The sequence below is a fragment of the Dipodomys merriami genome, unplaced genomic scaffold (genome assembly GCF_024711535.1).
Source record: "Dipodomys merriami isolate MVZ:Mamm:240054 unplaced genomic scaffold, mDipMer1.0.p SCAF_4, whole genome shotgun sequence".
NCBI lineage: Eukaryota > Metazoa > Chordata > Mammalia > Rodentia > Heteromyidae > Dipodomys > Dipodomys merriami.
In genome coordinates this window covers 44299542-44318720 of record NW_027205603.1, presented here as the reverse complement: position 1 = coordinate 44318720, position 19179 = coordinate 44299542, and the positions used below count along the sequence as shown (strand labels likewise).

At 39.9% G+C, this 19179-nt stretch overlaps 1 long non-coding RNA gene across 1 annotated transcript in view; it reads left to right on the top strand.

The window, feature by feature from the left end:
* The first annotated feature begins 5208 nt into the window (after window positions 1–5208).
* LOC138806260 (uncharacterized) overlaps window positions 5209–19179 on the top strand; it is a 109924-nt gene continuing 95953 nt past the window's right edge. Inside the window, exons 1-2 of the long non-coding RNA XR_011365754.1 lie at window positions 5209–5309; window positions 5561–5715. This is a non-coding gene — a long non-coding RNA (uncharacterized lncRNA). The remainder of the gene's footprint in view (window positions 5310–5560; window positions 5716–19179) is intronic.

Genomic DNA, 19179 nt, shown 5'->3' with positions numbered 1-19179 from the left:
AGGAGCCTGGGAGAGGCTAATTAGAGTGAATGGGGAGGGGTGCAGAATGATTTATAGCTTGGCCCTCTCTGTCATTAAGAAGTGGGGTGGCTCCCGTCTCGGCCTAGCTTACTAACTCTTCAGTATTGTTGTATCGAATAAAAAATAGCTAATACAGGATAATAGAGTTTGAGTGCATCATTTTACAGCCACTATACTGATAGCTTAGTAGGAAAAATAGAAATACCAATGGCTGCTAAAATAAGTGGTTGAAAGTCTGTGAGGAACACAGTGTTATACAGCTTTGAGGTAGCTCCCCACAAGACATTTATTAATGAAGCATAAGATGGTAACTGCATTGAAAAGAAATAGCCAGTTCCACCTGAAGGAAGTAAAGTTAACTCACCTGCCATGTTGCAGTCATAAACCAGAGTGCTCCTGTGGGAAAGGTACAGCCTGAGGCACGGGAGAAGGAAACGTCAGACAAATCCCAAAATAAAGTCATAGAAAAACTAGAGCCATTTCAGATTTTAAAAGTCTGAGGCAACATGGCAATTTTGTGTAACACATGAACTTCCATATTCATGTGTAGTTCCATTTGTAGGTGTGATAGATCCGAAGACTGTAGCAACTTCTCTATTGTTCCCAATGAGTAGAAATATAATATGGTGCTTGTAACTCTGGAAGCTGTCTGGATACAGGGTGTGATATACACAATCATGTATGTACAAAGTAGACCTGGATTGTGCATGAATATATATATATATATATATATATATATATATATATATATATATATATATATAGTTATCCTTGTTTCAATCTGATCAATGTCCAGGCTGTTTTCCTATGTCATTCCTATTCATCTCTAGGTTCTTATAGATAAAAGGATGTAACTTCTTATTATCTTCATTCCAGCTTCCACTATGCAGTCTTTCTACATGATGATGCATTAATGGGATGTGAACATTTTGTCATTGGAAGTATATGTAGCAATACTTAGCTTCTGTACATGAGCACTAAAAATGTAAAATACCATTTTTGAAACAGATTTTAACAGTATGGCTAAGACTTGGTAAACATTCTGGAGAAATTAATTATATAAGTCAATATTTTTAAGAGAAACATAGTAAGATTATGACACATGGATCTTTCTGAAAAGAGTGGATAATAACTAGTATATGTCTGAGTCAAGCAGAAAAGGTCAGATAAGTTGATGTTAGAGAAATGAACCCTAAGATACGTATTCAAATGTTTTTGTCTTTCATACGATTGTTTCTAACACATTTATAAGATTATTTCTTTGTTGCTTTGTATATCCCTCCCCCACGGTATAATCCCTGCTTTCACTGTATTTGATGTTGGTATAATTTGTGGAGGGCAAGGGAAAAACAAATCGTTTAAATAGGGATACAGATGGACCCATTGCAACAAAGAGATGTACAAGTCGTTATGTTGAAAACGAACTTTACAACTTTGGTGGAGAGGGAGGAGGGTTGTGGGGGAGTGAGGGGAGGATGGAATGAGAAGGGGAAACAAAGGAGGAGGCTATAATGCTTGATAAGAAATGTACTCATTATCTTGCTCATGTAATTGTAACCCCTCTGTACAGTATTTTCACAATAAAAAAAGTGGATATTCTAGATGGAATATTAAATGCATGTGGATATTGGTGTGAATACCCATAAAGCAATGGGACAGATGAACTGCTTTGGTTTACAACTGAATGTTAGGAGAAAAATAAGACAACTAGATAGACTACACATTAGATATTTGGTAGGCAGGGCTGTCCAATATGTGAATTAGTGTAAGAAGTGGTGACTTGGGAAAGGGAACCATCTAAAAGGAATTTCAGGACACTACACAAAGTATCATTAATTACTTGACACAAGGTATCATTGATTACTAGTGTGCTTGGCTGTGGTAGAAACAAATTGGGTGGAATTCTAGGCATTGATTGTCATGGGCTGAAATCATCAGCTTTTTTGAATGAGGCTACTTCAGTGACTGTGTTACATAATCAAATGGGCAATCTACAACAAATCAAATGACTACTAGAGTTTTCTTTTTCCAAGGGCCATAGTTTGGTAGGTGTATGTTGCTTTGTATTATAAAGACAAGTAGTACATTTGTGATTGTCTAACAATTTAATTTGCAATAAGTCATTTTAATGCTAGGACAATTTAATAAATTTGGTAGATTCCTTAGTCTTGTTCACAGGCAAACAAATTCATGGGTAGCAGTCTGTTCACTGACTTTCTCTAAATAGATGTAGTGAGTCATCTTTTCCCCTTAGTTTACCATCTGCTCTGATTTAGAAATCAGTCCCAATTTAAAGATTTTACTTTCTTCTTGCTTTTTTTCTTTCTTTTGGTATTATGCATGAGAAACATGGACTCTAGGACTCTTAATTCATTCTTTGCTATACATGATATATCATGTTTTCTGAAAGATTCAGTCTCTTGTCACAAACCAGGTAACCTAGTATGATTCATTACCTCTTTTAGAATGAAAGAATGAAGACTAGAAGCTAATTGTTTGGGGTCAAAGAAAATGGTTCTAGGGACAAATATCTATGTGATAGCATGTAGCGAGTATCATAACAAAACTTAGGCCTAGAAACTCACAAGTGTCTCCCCCATGAGGTTCACCAGGTTTATATCTAAGCACCTGGGCAACATTAGGCATTGGGCCTATCTCCATGGAATTGTACTCCACTCTAGCAGATTATGACCAAATAGAATACAAACTTGACTACTAAGTCTGAGTCTCTTTTGATTAGAAGGGGCTCAGGTCTATATTCGTGAAGAAGTTTCTATCTATTTCTTTTCTGAGTTTGTCATCTCTGTGGGGTTGACATTTGTGTGATCTCCGGTAACCATTGATGGACAGTCAAATAATAGTAATACATATCTGGGAACATTGTTTAGTGACCCAGATTTTCTACAAACCCTCCAGGTTTAATAGGTTATCATGTAATCATATCACAGGAAAACTTTAGAGTTGCAAATGACAAGTCATGTCTTAAGCCAAAAAAATGCTTACTATGGTCTCAAAGGCATATCAACAGGAAAAACTTGGTTCTTTTGCTGATTAGTTTGGAAATCTGTGTAGCCCAGTTCTCAGTCTGAAAAATCACTAGCAAACTCATTCTACGAAGCCAGCATTACACTCAACCCATAACCAGTTAGGGATCCATCAAAAAAAGAGAACTACTACAGGCCTATCTCTTAGCTAAATATAGATGCAAAACTTCTTAGTAAAATTCTGGCCAAATGAATTCAACAACTAATAAAAATGTCATGCACTATGATCAAAAATTATTCATCCCATGGGCTGGGAATGTGGCTCAGTGATAGAGCACTTGCCTTGCATGCATTAGGCCCTGGTTTTGATTCCTCAGCACCACATAAGCAAAAAGAAAAAAGCCGGAAGTGGCACTGTGGCTCAAGTGGTACAGCGCTACATACAACACATTAACAGAAACAAGGTGAAGAACCATGTGACCATCTCAATAGATGCAGAAAAAGCGTTTTACAAGATCCAGTACCCTTTTTTTTTTTTTTTTTTTACCAAAGTTCTAGAGAAGCTAGGAATATATCAAACATTCCTCAATATAATAAAGTCTGTGTAGGACAAATCTGCAGCCAACAAAAATTAAAACCATTCCCAGTAAAATCAGGAACAAGTCAAGAATGTCCACTCTCTCCACTCCTCTTCAATACAGTACTAGTATTCCTAACAAAAGCAGTAAGGCAAGATAAAAGCACAAAAGGAATCCAAATAGGGAAGAAGGAAGTAAAACTATCTCTAGGTGTACTGAGGATAGGTAAGGGAATGGTGTAGAGGCTTCTTCTTCTTGAAAGCCTCAGTTCCATTGCAGAAGGATTCATTTGATGGATTATTTATCTTCCAGGCCATAAAGCAAATATGATTTCAACTCCTAGCAGTCTGACTAGAGTAATCACCAAATAATTCAAAGCTGCCCTTGTCTGTGCATCATGGACTGTTTGAATGCCATTGACTTTCTGGTGTTCTTTGGTAGAGCACACTAATTCCTCTTTTAGAAAACATTTTTATTATCTTTAAGTAGTTGTATAAAGCAGTTGCCATTCAACAAAGCAGTTTATGAATATAATGCATCTTGATCCATGTCACCCTTTCAAAATTCTTACTCCTCCCTTCTAATCCACCCCTTCCCTCACTTTGCTTAGTTTTGTAGGATATGCATTAAATTTTTACTTGCATTCTACCTATTTTTGAGCACACTACTTCTTAAAGTCAATTTTCCTCATCACAGAATCTGTAAGCGATTGGTCACATCAAATCTCTGTTAACTAGTAGCATATCATAATAGGTCACTCTTTAAAATAGTTCTTTAGAGAGTATTTGTTGACAAGACACTCTCTAGGGGCTGAGAAGGTAGCTCAGTGGTAGAGCACTTGCTTTGCATGCCTGAGGCCCTGGGTTCGATTCCTCAGCACCACATAAGCAAAAAGAAAAAAGCTGGAAGTGGCACTGTGGCTCAAGTGGTAGAGCGCTAGCATTGAGCTGAAGAGCTGAGGGACAGTGGCCAGGCCCAGAGTTCAGGCCCCACAACCGGACCCCACACCCCTAAAAAAGACACTGTCTAGTGGTGAGCCTTCCAAATATCATGTCCACTCTTAGCTTTTTTAGATTTCTTCCTCATTACTTACCTGTAGAAAGCCTCTGACTCATCCTTCCCACATCCTTCTTTCATTACCTTCATTCTTCAGTGTCATAGCTCCTTCAGCCCTCTAATAAATGTATTTGTGCTACACAGAAGATAATTCTTCTTTTAGTGACTTTGTACCCATAATATTTAGCCAATGTGATAACAACCACGGTTACTGGAGAATGCAATGCTAGAGGAAGCAAATGGCTTTGCCAACAAATGGGAATATTTTGCCTCATGTCAAAATGACTCCATGCTATTTTGTAGCTTTAAACTTGATCAATTATTTTAAGTGAATTAATCTTAAATTTTTAATGGAAATTTCGAGTCTTGCTCCTGATGCTCTCAGATTCTCTCTTAGTGCCACAAGTTTTTTGTTATTTTGCTTTTTGGTTAGACTGTACTGATAAGCAAACAGTAGTAAAAGAATAAAGCATTAAACGCTATTATAGTACTAGCTTAGATGAGATAAGAACGCAATGGCTATCTCATTTTTATGGTATCTGTTAATTCTTTTGATTCCCAGCTACTCTGGAGATGCTGGCCAGGACATGGTGCAGACTGGCTGACCTAAACATGCTGATGCATGGAATGCATTGTCTGTGGATACCAACTGTCTGTTTAGCCACTGGGGGTATGTATATGGCTCTGTGTGTGTGTGTGTGTGTGTGTGTGTGTGTGTGTGTGTGTGTGTGTGTGTGTGTGTGTGTGTGTGTGCGTGCGCGTGTGCGTGTGCGCATGCGTGCCCGCGTGCATGCACGCATAAATGCACGTTCTACTTGGTTTCTTCAATTTTTAATTACTTTGCCAGCTCTATGGTGAAAATATATCCTGGGTTTTGCAATACAAATCTGTAATAGACATTAAAAATTGGTTGCATCCTAGGAATGTTGTCATGAGAATAAGAAAGAAGATAAAGAAGAAGGAAAAGTAAAGCAGTGTAGGAAACAATGTCCAAGGATTATAGAAACAAAACCCAGTATGGAAAACCTGCTATTCTGAAAATGACCACCAGGTGGCAGAAGTACTGCAGCTGTAAGGTAAATGCTCTTCCTAATACCTACAGCTGAGATTTGGGAGTGTCCTGAAGTAAATATTTCTCTTTGTAACACAAAACCAGCTTTACAATCTAAATACTTGTATGGAACATCTGCATCCAAGGAACAAGGGTGGTGTGAGACCAAGGTTAGGAAAGAACTAGCTAGACATAAGGCAAGTGTTGGGATCACTCTCCATTGTAGGAGGAGACAAATAAAAGAAGGCAATGTCCTGTTTTGTGTGGTCTTATGGAACCCTTTAGGCAGCTCTAATGTAGGGGAGGCTGCGTTGTAGAAAAGAGGATCTCAGGTAATCTGAATTAAGGAAAGTGGAAACCCTGAAATGCTGATGGAAGTATCTGATGAGCACACAAAATAATTGCACTTATTTCAGGGTACAGGAAGATCTGGGTTCAATTCTCAGTAGAATAAAAGATTAATATACAGTTAGATAAATGAAGAGAAAAGGCTGTCATTTGACCTGCTTATGATTGGCATACACAGATTTTGATAATGCCTGAGGAGAAGAGATGGAGGACAGGGATACAGAAATAAAATCCCATTTGTCAACGCAAGGAAGGAAAGCATAGTTCTTAATGTGAGGACTACGAAGAATCTCATGGGCATTTTTAAAAGAATTACAACCAGAGCAATCAAAATCCCCAGGAGCAAAACCTAAGCATCCATGTTTGTAAGTCACCAGAGAATAATGAAACACAGTAAATGCAAAACAAATAGTAGCTTGGAGTTGAAATTTAAGATAAGATAGACCAAAGGGACCCAGAGCTAGAGGTAGAATGAAGTAGGAGCATTTGGAGTGGTAGGTGGTATTTGGGAAAGAGTTAGATTGCTTTCAATAAAATTTGGCCATTTGTTCATTCATTCGTTATGGACTGATTTAGTTACATCGTGCCCAGCATACACCAAACACTGAGTATATACAGGTTAAATAGGACTTAGGGACTATATGTTAGGAGTCTACAATCCAGGTCTCCTTGTAACTCTGAAAGGATGTGTAGGAATGCATGGCGTGGGAGGGGGAAATATCAACAAAAATAATGACCTTCAAACTCATCTGGACATCTCTCCCCACATCAACCACCCTGCACTTTGTTTCTGCAGTTATAACTTCCCCCTTTCCTAACCAGCTGAGTTCCTGAACGAGCATCACGATATCATAGTGCTTTCTTCTTTGGGCTTTCTTGTCTCTCGTTTACTCTTCCACCCAGTTGCATCTGCTTGCCACTCTCATACCTGTCAAATAGATCCTCCCTAGAACCAAAAGAGAGATTAGTTCAGCATAAATATGAGGTTTTTCCATACTTAGTCTTCTTTGTCACTTAAGATAGAGCTAAATTCCTGACCAGAACAGATGAGGCGATGCCTCTCTGTGTGATTTCAGATTGACTCAGGGTCAAGCACAAACCGCAAAGGTCCCAGCCAACTTCTTGCCCCTGCTCAATTCTCTATACTTGCTCTCTCTACCTACACTGGTAGCACTCTCCTTTCCCTGCTTTGCCTGACTTTTCCTGTATGCTCTTTATCAGCACCGCAGGTCACAGTCTAAGAAGTTATCCTTGATACTCTGATCCTAGCTGGATATCTAAACCTAGATCTGTATTTTAAAATACTCAGTTGAATCTCCAGAATGTACTTGCCAGCAATTGTCTAATTCCCATCTGTGTTTTAGTGACCTGTTTCTGTGTTCTCATGACCACTGCCTCTCTATACCCCTTGAGCATGAAGAACAAGAAGTGGGAAATTAAATGATAAGTTCAAGGCTCCATACAGGGACACTATTACAGCAAAATATCCTATCATTATTAATACTTTTTCAAACATCTTTTATCTCTGTAAATATATTCATTTCTGTTTGTTTCAAAGTAATTACTGTAATGGAGAACTTATAGAATGAACTAACCTAGGAGTTGGTCTTTTAGGAAAACCACAGTTGGCTTCTTTGGGGAGAAAGACAATTAAAAGTGAAAAATGAAAAGCAATGAAAGGAAATGAGGTCAATGCTATCATAAAATGCCACAGATAATGGTGTGTTATTAAATTTGGACGTCACTATAAAACAAGAGTTTTCTGGTAAACTATCAATTCAGTATGAAGTATACAATATGAAGTATACAATATGAATGGAGTGATAACCAAGTGTCAAATTTAAACACATCTAGTACTCCACTACAACACTTTGGCTTTGTATGTGGAAATGATTAAAATGTTTCAAGAGGAAATTATTTTATGGAGTATTATATTGAGAGGACATGGTAGGCTGTGGGAGGGGCTAGCCTCAGCACTGATTGATTTCAGAGACTCATGTTTATAAGGCAGCTAGCTGGTGTACCAGAAGACCCTGCCTTTGGTTATTGCTTAGTGTCTCGCTTTATGCCTAGGCTACCAGGGCAGTGATCTTCCTACTTGTGTTTCCCTATGTCACTTGTAATGGAAGTCATGATCCACTGACCCTGCCATTGTGTTTGCTGAGTAGCTGGGCTAACAAACATATGCCTCTCTCCATTGAGTAAGATGGACTATTGTGAACTTTTATGCAGGCTGGTCTTGAACTGTGATCGCTAGATCTCTATCCCCAAGTATTTAGGACTACTGGCCTCCTAACCTCCATTATGTCATTCTTTTTGTAATCTTTAAGTAGTAGTACAAAAGAGTTGCCATTCCACCAAGTAGTATATAAATACAATGAATCTTGATCAGTATCACCCATTTACATAATTTCAATGTAGCCCAGCTTATTTTAATTTCTCTTCAGAGCCCTAGGTACAAGTACATTTTCATCTATGTCTGATTCCATTAAAGCTCCCATAAACATTCTATTGAGAAAATCTCATTTGCAAATGTTCTCAGTCTTCTTCATTTGGATGCCTTGTATAGTTCAACAAGCTTGTAAGCTCTTTGAAAGTGAGAGTATTCTTATGAAAGCTTGGTAGAGAAAAGCAGGTACAAAGAAGGGGAGGTAATGTACAAAAACCTGAACTTTTTTGTATGTTTTTTATTGTGAAAATACTGCAGTTACATGAGTAAGGTAATGAGTACATGTCCTATTGAGCATTGTTGCCCCTCCTTTGTTTTCTCCTACCATCCCTTCCCCCCCCCACCTCCACAACTATTCCTCCCACTTCCTGCCAAAGTTGTAAAGTTTGTTTTCAACATAGTGTCGTGTATATCTCATTTTTACAATGGGTCAACCTGTATCCCTATTTCAGCATTTTGCTTTTTCCCTTCCCCTCCCCAAATTAGACAAGATGCAGGCCACAAGAATCAAATACATTGACAACAGGGTTTATACCATGGGGGAGTAACATAGAAAGAAACAAAAAAATCACATGGTACATTATGAATACATTAGAAACAATAGCAAGAAAGAAAAATATATGTTTGTGTCCTTATCTTGGGGTTGATTTCACTTAACATCATCTTATATCATCATATGTACATAGCTTTTGACATTTTCTGCTTGTCTTAGACATGAACTAGTTATTGCAAATAAGGGAAACCATGGGACCTATGTTTCTTTGGGCCTGGCTTACTTCAATTAATATAATTTGCTCCAAGTCTTTCCATTTCCTAACAAATGCGGCAATGTCATTTTTGTGATGGAGGCATAGAATTCCATTGTGTATATATACCACGTTTTCTTGATCCATTCATCTATTGAGGGGTATCTGGGTTGGTTCCATATCTTAGCTATGGTGAATATTGCTGCAATAAACATAGCTTGCTGGTAGCTTTAGTATGGTCTTGTTTGTAATCATTCAGATGAATGCCCAAAAGTGGATTGCTGGGTCATAGAGGAGGTCTATGTGGACTCTCTTGAGGAACCTCCATACTGCTTTCCAAAGTGGTTGACATCCCACCAACAGTGCTGTAAGGTTCCCTTCTGTCCACCTCCCCTCCAACTTATGTTGTTATTAGAGTTCTTGAGTATAGCTATTCTAAGTGGGGTGAGATGAAATCTCCATATTGTTTTGATTTGCATTTCTTTAATGGGTAGATATGTTGAACATTTCTTCATGTGTCCATTGGCCATCCTTCTTTCCTCTTCAGAGAAGTTTCTCTTTAAGTCTTTAGCCCACTTATTCATTGGGCAGTTGATTCTTTGAGGATTTGTTGTTGGGGATTTAATTTTTTGAGTTCCAAATATATTTTAGATAGAGACCCTTGTCTATTATATGGCTAGTGAAGATCTTCTCCCAATCCGTGAGCTTTTGATTGATCTTGTCATGTATAAGCTTTGCAGTTTCTTGCAATCTCATTTATCCAACCCTTTTTGCGATTTGTTATGTTTCTGGGTCTCTATTAAGAAAATTTTGGCCCGTGCCAAGGAGCTCTAGGGTTTCTCCTATTCCTTCCTGTAATGTTTTCAGAGTGTCTGCTTTGACTCTGAGTTATTTGATCCATTTGGAGTTGATTCTGATGCAGGGTGATATATAATGATCTAGCTTTAGTTTTCTACAAAAACCTGCACTTTTTATTATTAACTAGTGGATTATTCCCTTACCTGTCAGGGTGATATATAAGGATCTCATTTCAGTTTTCTGCATGTGCATACCCAGTTCTGCGAGCACCATTTGTTGAAGAGGCTGTCTTTCTTCCATGCTGTGTTTTGGCTCCTTTTTCAAAACGTAATGGCCATAGGTCTTTGGGTTCTTGGTCTTCAATTCTATTCTATTCGTCCTCATGTGCCAGTACCAAGCTGTCATTACAACTACGGCTTTATGATAGAGTTTGAAGTTTGGTGTTGATATTCCTCTGGCATGATTCTTCCTGCTAAGGATTGTTTTTGTTATTTGTAGTCTTCTATTTTTCAAAATGAATTTTTGGACTGCTTCTTCTATTTAATTAGAGAATGTTCTTGGGATTGGGATGGGTATTGCATTGAATTTGTAGATTGTCATTTTCACGATGTTAGCCCTCCCAATCCAGGAGCATGGGAATTTTTTGCACTTCTTAAAGCATTTGGAAACCCAGACTTCCGGATGCATAACTATCAGACAGAAAATAAACTGAGGAAAACCACTGAGAAACCCAAATGTGTGTCATCCTATTCAAATATCAATGCTTATGAGTGTTTCAGGGGCACCTAATATAGATACATCTCTGCTCACTTGCTACTGGTATCTAACAAGTCCAAGTGCCTGGCTTCCACAGCAGATTGAAATCAGCAAGCAGGTTGAGACAAACAGAGTTGAAGCAAGAAGGTTAGTGCATACTTATAAAGATTCATGCTGGAGTTCAATTCCCAAAGACTGAAGTCAGTGGTAGTCCTCACAGGTAGAACTTTTGGAAAGTAATTAGCTTTATAATGGCCATTAACATGGAGACCCCAAGATTGAATCCTGGTGGTTTTATAAGAAGAGGGAGAGATACCAGACACAGATGGACAGAATGTTCATTCCCTGTGGTGTGTCCACGTGCCATATGATACTCTGTGCTAAGTTGCTATCAAGAAGCCATTGCTGGAAGTGAGCTCTTGCTCTTGACAGCTGAAATTGGGAGATAAATGAACCTCTTTTCTTTATAAAAACCTATCCTGTCTCGCAAATTTCATTATAATAACATAAACTAATACTAAACTCGGTCTTTGTACACAAAGATTCAGCATCTAAAGTGCTGATAGGAAAAAGAAAAGAATCAGACATAAGATTTTCAAAGAATACTTTTGGGTGGCTAAAATAGGAGCAAATAGCCTGATTATTCCATTGATTCTGTAATGATGAACTTATTTTGAAGAAATAAAAAGTTAGAGTTATATGGTTTTTAAGGTAAGTAATTGAACGTAGAATTTAGTGAGGAAAAGACTATATCCAAAGGGTATTGGTTTACATAGGTTTTATGAGTTTTAGAGCTATGCAATAATGACCAGTCATCCAGAAATTCTGCTCTTTGGTTGACATATTCCCAAGGATTCTAGATAACTCAAATTCTACTGTTTAATTATTAACTAACTCAATTGTAGCTTCATAAATGCTAATGATTATCACCTAAAAGACTGCTGAAAAAACCTTTTCTTTTATAGCTAACCTGTGTAACATTTAGAAAATAGTGGATTTATGGGAACAATTATTTTAAATGATGACAATGTCGTTGGTTACATAGATAACAGAAGACCTTATGGCATATTTTCACCTGGCTTTGACATGGATTTTAAGTATTATTAGAGACAGTTGTATTCAAGATTCTATTGAACAGGAGGACAAGCTGATTAAATGGTATATTTAGGAAGTGACATTTTTGTCTTACTCTAGCTGGTGAGTGCACAAATCAGATCCAAGAAATTAAACAATTGTCAATTGAACAACTGCTCAGTACCAGGCTCAGAGTAAGGTATTTGGGGCAGTACTTGCATAAATAATTAACCACTGGGCTTCACTTCTCAGGATTTCATGTGTCCCTTTTGTAGAATTTAATTACTACTTCTAGATATTAAGGCCAAGTTGTAGGATTTAAAAAAAATTATGATTTGATGTATGCATGCAAAGTCTGGTAAGCCCACCTATCTACACCTCCTTGCTCATTTTCATAAAGAGGTTCACTCTAGGGATCCCTAATCCTGGAAAGTCTCATGACCAAATCTCTGTCACCAAAACATACAAATCTCAATGTAGTTATATATAAATATATATATAAATATATATATATATATATGACAAATCAATGAAATATAGTTCCTTCTTTTAGGTGTGTGCATGTGGTATTGGGGTTTGAACTCAAGGCCTCTCATTGTCTTGGCTTTTCTTCTTAGTGTTTTCAATCTTCCACATGATCTATCCCTTCACTTCTGGCTTTTTGTTGGTTAATTGCAGATAAAAGTCTCACGGATCTTTCTGCGTAGGTTGGTTTTGAATTTTGATCCTCTGATCTCAGCCTCCTGCAGAGATATTATTACAGGCCTGAGCCACAGGTGCCTGGTTTAGTTCCATATTTTAAGGAAGACCTTCTCAGAATCTGAAAACACATGCTATTTATGTCTTCCATGTACAGTGTAAAAGAATACTTATTGATGAAACTGGGGGTAGTTTTATTCTGAAATAATCAATGACTTTGCTTTATTTCTTACTTTCTGATTTTTACTCTCTGAAAGATGTTTTCTGAAACACCGTGGCTTTCCTGTGTTGGAGAAGTTCGCCAACAATGCTCTAATTTGACCTTCTTGAATAAAAGGGATTCCACTCTATTCTAGGGTGACACTTTCAAGTTTAAATTTTTTAACTGTTTAAATTTTTGCTGTTTAAATAGCATCATTTAACTACAATTAGAAGAGGCTTCCTGGCTTAAATGCTGATAAAAATGACTTTAGGAAATAAGTTGCTGAACTGGTAGATGGAAAAGAGCTTCCAAATATAAGTCATGGAATCAGGGAGCAGATATTACTAAGGTTTTGATGGAAAAACAATGATTGCATCTGGCTCCTTTCATTTGAATCCCCTGTTTTGTTATAAATGGATTCTAATGGTACACTTTCAAATTAGTGGGAGCCCTTTAAATTGAACATATCAGTCCATAGCTTTATATAAACTCTGATAACACTTTCTGAGCTCCTTATAGTTAGACCTCAGCATACTTTCACCAGGATTAATCTTTCCTTGGACATCTAACCCTCATATGACTAAAGGCATATCACCTGACTACATCATAACTGGCTTTCACCAAAACTACAAGATGTAAGAAAAAGAAATCTTCTAGTTTCTGTTTCAAAATTTTAATAGCTGTGATTGTCTTTTGTCATTGTAGATTTGATTGTCCAGTGGAGCATTTGCAGTAAGGGCCACTGAACACTTAAAGCATTTATTTGTCAAAACCTAATGGACTCCAGGTAAGCCCTGGTTAGGAGCAACTCCTTCTGAATGTCTTTGTTGCTTAAATTTGGACAAAAAGCATCTTATTGGCATTGACTCCCTTCTGACCTATCTGTCCTTCCCTTCCAATGAGGGTTGAAATCAAAGCAATGGGCACATTTTTTTTTCTGATAAGATGGAAATACAACTTATCTTGGTGATGAGGGAACATTCAGAAATAGTTTGAAAGAAAACTGTTCAGATGAGAGGAAAAATTATTGGAGGCCAAATGGAGTTACTGGTGCCAATCCTTTCAAGAGTAGATAAGGCTGAGAGGTTAAAAATAAATGGTTAATAAGTATGGCTTCCTGATGCTAAAACCCATGCTTTTTTATCTTCCAACTTGACAGAGGTTGGATTCTTGAATTTCTATCACCTAATATTTCTATAGCTCCACTAAAGTTCAATTGACTTTCTTTCTGATTGGACCTTACTAGATAGATTGATAGATAGATAGATAGATACATAGATAGATAGATAGATAAATAGATAGATAGACAGACAGATATTTGGTCCCTCATGGTACTTGAACTCTGGGCCTGGATGCTGTGCCTCAGCTCTTAAGTTCAAGGCTAGCACTCTACTACTTGAGCCACGTGTCATTTCTGGTTTTTCTGGTAGCTGATTGGAGATAAGATTCTCAGGGATGTTACAGACAAGGCTGGCTTTGACCTGCCTTCCTCAGATCTCAGCCTTCTGAGTAGCTAGGATTACAGGTGTGAGAAACTGGCACCTGGCAGGACCTTACAGTATTTTAACCAAAATTGTTTTCACTTGTCACCAGGCTATAAAACTACAAATGAATCTGTTCAAGAGCTATTTATACCAAACTCTTAGCATGGTTCCATCTCCATGAACACAACTGCTGATTATAGTTTCCAAATATTATGCTTCTTTTGCAGGGAATCCCTAGAAACCCAAGTGTCTCTATCAACACCAGAGCAGGGCAAGAATTTCCTGACTTAGATCTATGCTTCATGCCAGCAGGAAGTTGCCAAAAACTGACTTCAGCTTCCCACTTCCTAAAAGATTCCTTGAGGCAGAAGGCAAAGTAGCCATGTGTAACTACAAAAGGGAACTTGAAATGGTAGGTGAGATAATAGATCTCTAAGAAAAAAAATACGGTAATTAAAAATGTCAGTACACAGATGTCAAGTCTATGTGGCATACAAAAGATATAGAATTAATAACAAAGGGTTTTTTTTGTTTTGTTTTTGGGGTTTTGTTTTTGTAACCTTAAATAAGATCAATTAGATTTTGCCAGAGAACCACACAGACATCCAGGTACAGAGAACAAAGAAAGGTTTATTGCCAGGAAAGGGTGGCCAGCAAGACTCCTTCCCACTGGGAAGAATGAGAAGAATCAATGGCTATTGTCTAGGTGGCCTATATAACCTAGGAGGTTGAGGAGGGACTGGAAGGGACTAGGAGGCAGAGACCCTGGTGTGGATATGAGGGCCAGGGGCTTGGCTTCATCATGGTGGATGAGGATTTATGGCTGCTATCCAAATAGTAGATAAGGGTCCTGCCACTGACCAGACCTGAAGGGGCTCTTGTTGCTGGTGGTAGCTGCCCCAGAGAAGTGCCATCCCAAGGTGTAAAGGGGGTTGGAAGTTGATTATTTACTGCCTCTAGGACATGGGCCTAGTGTTGCCTAAGAAAGGGGCATGCTAGGCTGTGGAGAAGGGAAGGAGTGGACTAAGCTATGGGAAGCAGTGGACTAAGCTATGGGGAGGGAGCTCATTTCACTAAGTGTTGTTGTGGGTTTTTTGCCAGTCTTGGCACTGGAACTCAGGGCGTGCGTTCTGAGCCTCTTTGTGCTCAAGGCTAGAGCTCTACCACTTGAACCACAGTACCACTTCTGGCTTTTTTTTTTTGAGTAGTTTATTGAAGATAAAGGTCTCACAGACTCTTCTGCCCAGACTGGCTCAAACCATTATTCTCATATCTCAGCCTCCTGAGTAGCTAGGATTACAAGTGTGAGCAACCAGTGCCTTGCAAGTTAGGTTGTTTTTTCGTTTTCTTTTTTGGGGGGGTTTGGGTCAGTTGTGGGAGCCGAACTCTGGGGCTGGGCGCTGTCCCTCAGCTCTTCAGCTCAAGGCTAGTGCTCTACCAATTGAGGCACAGTACTACTTCTAGGTTTTTCTGTTTATGTGGTACTGAGGAATTGAACACAGGGCCTCATGCATGCAAGGCAAGCACTTCACCACTGAGCTACCTTCCCAGACCCTAGTTAGGTTGTTTTTTTATGTTTTTGCTTTTGATGACTCCACCAGCCAAATGATTAATGAATGGCTTCATTCAAGTCTAAGATGGGTCAAACAGTTGATGAGAAGGTATATATCCTAGATGTCATTGTAGTTCAGTAAACCTCCCCTGCTCTGAAATAGTGATTCTTACTCATGGATTAGTCCTAGGGATCCTCTCACACAACATGATCTGCTTTTAGTCTGTTGAAAACATACTCTTCTCCTAATAAACGTTCACAAAGCAAGGAACATGATATTAAGTAAATATAAGAACCACACTGAAACATAGCTGGAAGGTTGGAATTACTAGCTGTGAATTCAAAGCAAGTATGATTTACAACCTAAGAGTAATTATAGGAAAAGAGGCAATATACAAGAACAGATAGGTAATGTAAATAGAGATATGAATATTTTAAGGAAGAAGCCAAAAGAAAAAAACAAGAGTAAAAATACTATCTCAAAGATCAAGAATGCCTTTATGGACTCATTAGCAGGAAAGATAAAGTTGATAAAATAATCTCTGTACCTGAGAACATGTCAATCAAATTCCAAAACTGAAAAGCAAAGAAAACGTAATTGAAAAGGTTTGAACACAATATTCACAAAAAAGGTGCTATATGATATCCAGTGATGCAATGGGCTAGGTGGGAGAGAGGGATTAAAAGGCAGAGCATGAAAAATCTTTAAGGCAATGAAAATAGTTTGTGTGATGCTATCATGTTGGCTACAAGTCAGTACAAAATCTATCACAAACTCCAACTGCACAGTGATAGGAGTGAACCAAAATGACAGCTATAGACTTTGCGCAATAGTGATACATCAGTATAAATTCAGTGATATAACAAATATACTATTTGGATAAAAATATTGACAATGGGTGGTAAGGAGTATGAGAACTCATTTTTTTGTGAACTTACAATTGCTAGAAAAATGGTATTTCAAAAATAATACAGCAGGTGCTGTAGCTCAAGTGGTAGAGCGCTTGCCTTGAGCTGAAGAGCTGAGGGACAGCGCCCAGGCCCAGAGTTCAAGCCCCACGACCGACAAAAAAAAAATAAATGAATACATTAAAATTTGAGGAAGAGAAGATGGCGACGGGGCAGTAGGGAAATGCCACAGCTCTCTCCAACCAAAAAGAGAGTTTGAGTTCCAACGCTTAATCTCCCCAAGAGACCGACAACAACAAAAAGACAAACACTCAGAGAAAAACCAGAGGCGGAAAATAACAAAAAAAGAAAGAGAAGAAAAGAATTTCAGAACAGAGAAAAGCGAAGACCCCTCCCCCCAACCTTTACTGGCCGCGCGGCAGTGCACCAAGCCGCCGGCCAGCCGACCCGGCGGGGGCTGCTGGAGCCCCAGAGACACAGGGGGCCGCTTGCAGATCACCAGGTACCGGTTTGCAGAACAGCGGATCGCCAGGAACAGAGAAACCTACCAGCCGGGAGTCTCCACGAGGATCCCACCGCCACCCCTCACTCTCCACCGGAGCAGAGAGGCTCCATCCCGCCAAAGCCGCTGGGCACCAGCAGCGTGACAAAGGGACCTGTCGGCAGACCCCCCCCCCCCCATCGCGTTCGCAAAGACCCGGCGGGGGCCGCCCGGGTCCCAGAGACACAAGGGGCTGCCTACAGACCACCCGCGTAGAAGTCACCTGAGGCACCAGCATCAGACCCACCGGATCTCTACAACCCGCGAAGAAGCCGCCTGAGCGTGGACACTTTTGACCCGACAGCTTCGACAGAGGCAGAGACAGAAAAGAATCACACAGAGCCACCACCGCCCAACCCAGCCCGCAACCACCCCAACTGAACTGGGATTGTAACAACAACTGACGACCTACACCACACAGAAACAACCAGCTCCAGGGTGAGTATCCCACAGGGGACAGTGTATCCCTCAAGGGAGACCAGAACTGGAGGGAATCCCCAGACCCTGACCTAGATTCCCTACCCCAACACCTGGACCACAGGACCCACTAAAACTGGGAACTGTTCGGGAGCTCCACCAGCCCGTGGAGCACATTCTGCTGGCCAGGCCAGAGCAAGAGTGCCCCTGGAAGGGAGCTTAAATGCCCAAGCCAGGAACAGCGCCCCTGGATCAAGACTACCAACAGTAGAAGAAATTTGAATTGTGTCCCCCAGGCTGCATAACCTAGGTGGTATACACATCAGCACAGGCCTAATGAGCGCGCTGCAGGCTGCATGACTTAGGTGGTATACACATCAGCACAGGCCTAACGAGCGTGCTCCAGGCTGGGGCCGGAACCAAGCCCGGGGATCCGGCGCCTGAACAACACAACCAACTCCTCCCAACTGAAGTAAAAAGCTGAGCATACGCCTCAACAGAGGGGAGAAAAACAGGGAACAGCACTCCCTGGGAAGCACGCCTGTGACAATAAAAGACCTGGAGGCCCAGGACAAGAGAAGCCCAAACCCCACCAAAACTCCACCCATATACCCTAGGCTGGGAATTGGGCAACACAGGCTGCCAGCACCTGATAGTAAGCAGGAGCTCAGGCTGTTAAGGCGGCTCAGCAATAGAGTGATAGTCTTGGATGTATGAGGCCCTGGAACTGATTCCTTAGCATCACAAAAGCAAAAAGGGTCAGAAGTGGTGCTGTGGCTCAAATGGTAGGGTGCCAGCCTTGAGCTGAAGAGCTGAGGGACAGCACCCAAACCTAGAGTTCAAGCCCACAACCAGCCCAAAACAAACAAACAAAAACACATCAGGAGCCCATAGCAGACTCCAGTATTTGGGAGAGTGCATCCAGAGCATCTGATCTTCACAAGAATACCCGTAGGAGCAAACACAAGCAGTCTAGGCTGGTCAACCCTTCCAAAGGCGGGAATTGCCAGCAATCTACAGCAGAGAGCTGAGAATCCTAAGTAAGTCAGAATAGCAGCTGGAAATAGGCTCCCAACAGAACCCAGATCAGGCACAGACTCTCTCTACCAATACAGAATCAGCAATCAAGCAAAGACAGACACACCAAAACAAAATTGAAGAGCAGTCTCCTGAACCCCCATGCGAAAATCACAGAGAAAAATCACAAGGTTTACCACCACCCAGGACAGCAAGCTCATCTCAAAAGCCAGCAGCCACGCAGGGGAGAGCCCCAGTGGGAGCAAAGCAGGAATGGAAGACAAAAGCTACATCCAAGGGTTGCTGGAGGCAATGAGTCAAGAAATAAAGCGAGAAATTGATCAGAAATTGAAAGAGCACAAGGATGAACTATCAAAAGAGATACAGGATATCAATGCAAAAATAGAAGCTGAAAAAACCTCAGTAAGAAGTGAGATAAATGCCAAATTAGAGGTAATGCATACCTCATTGAGAGGCGAGATCAGTACTCTGAGAAC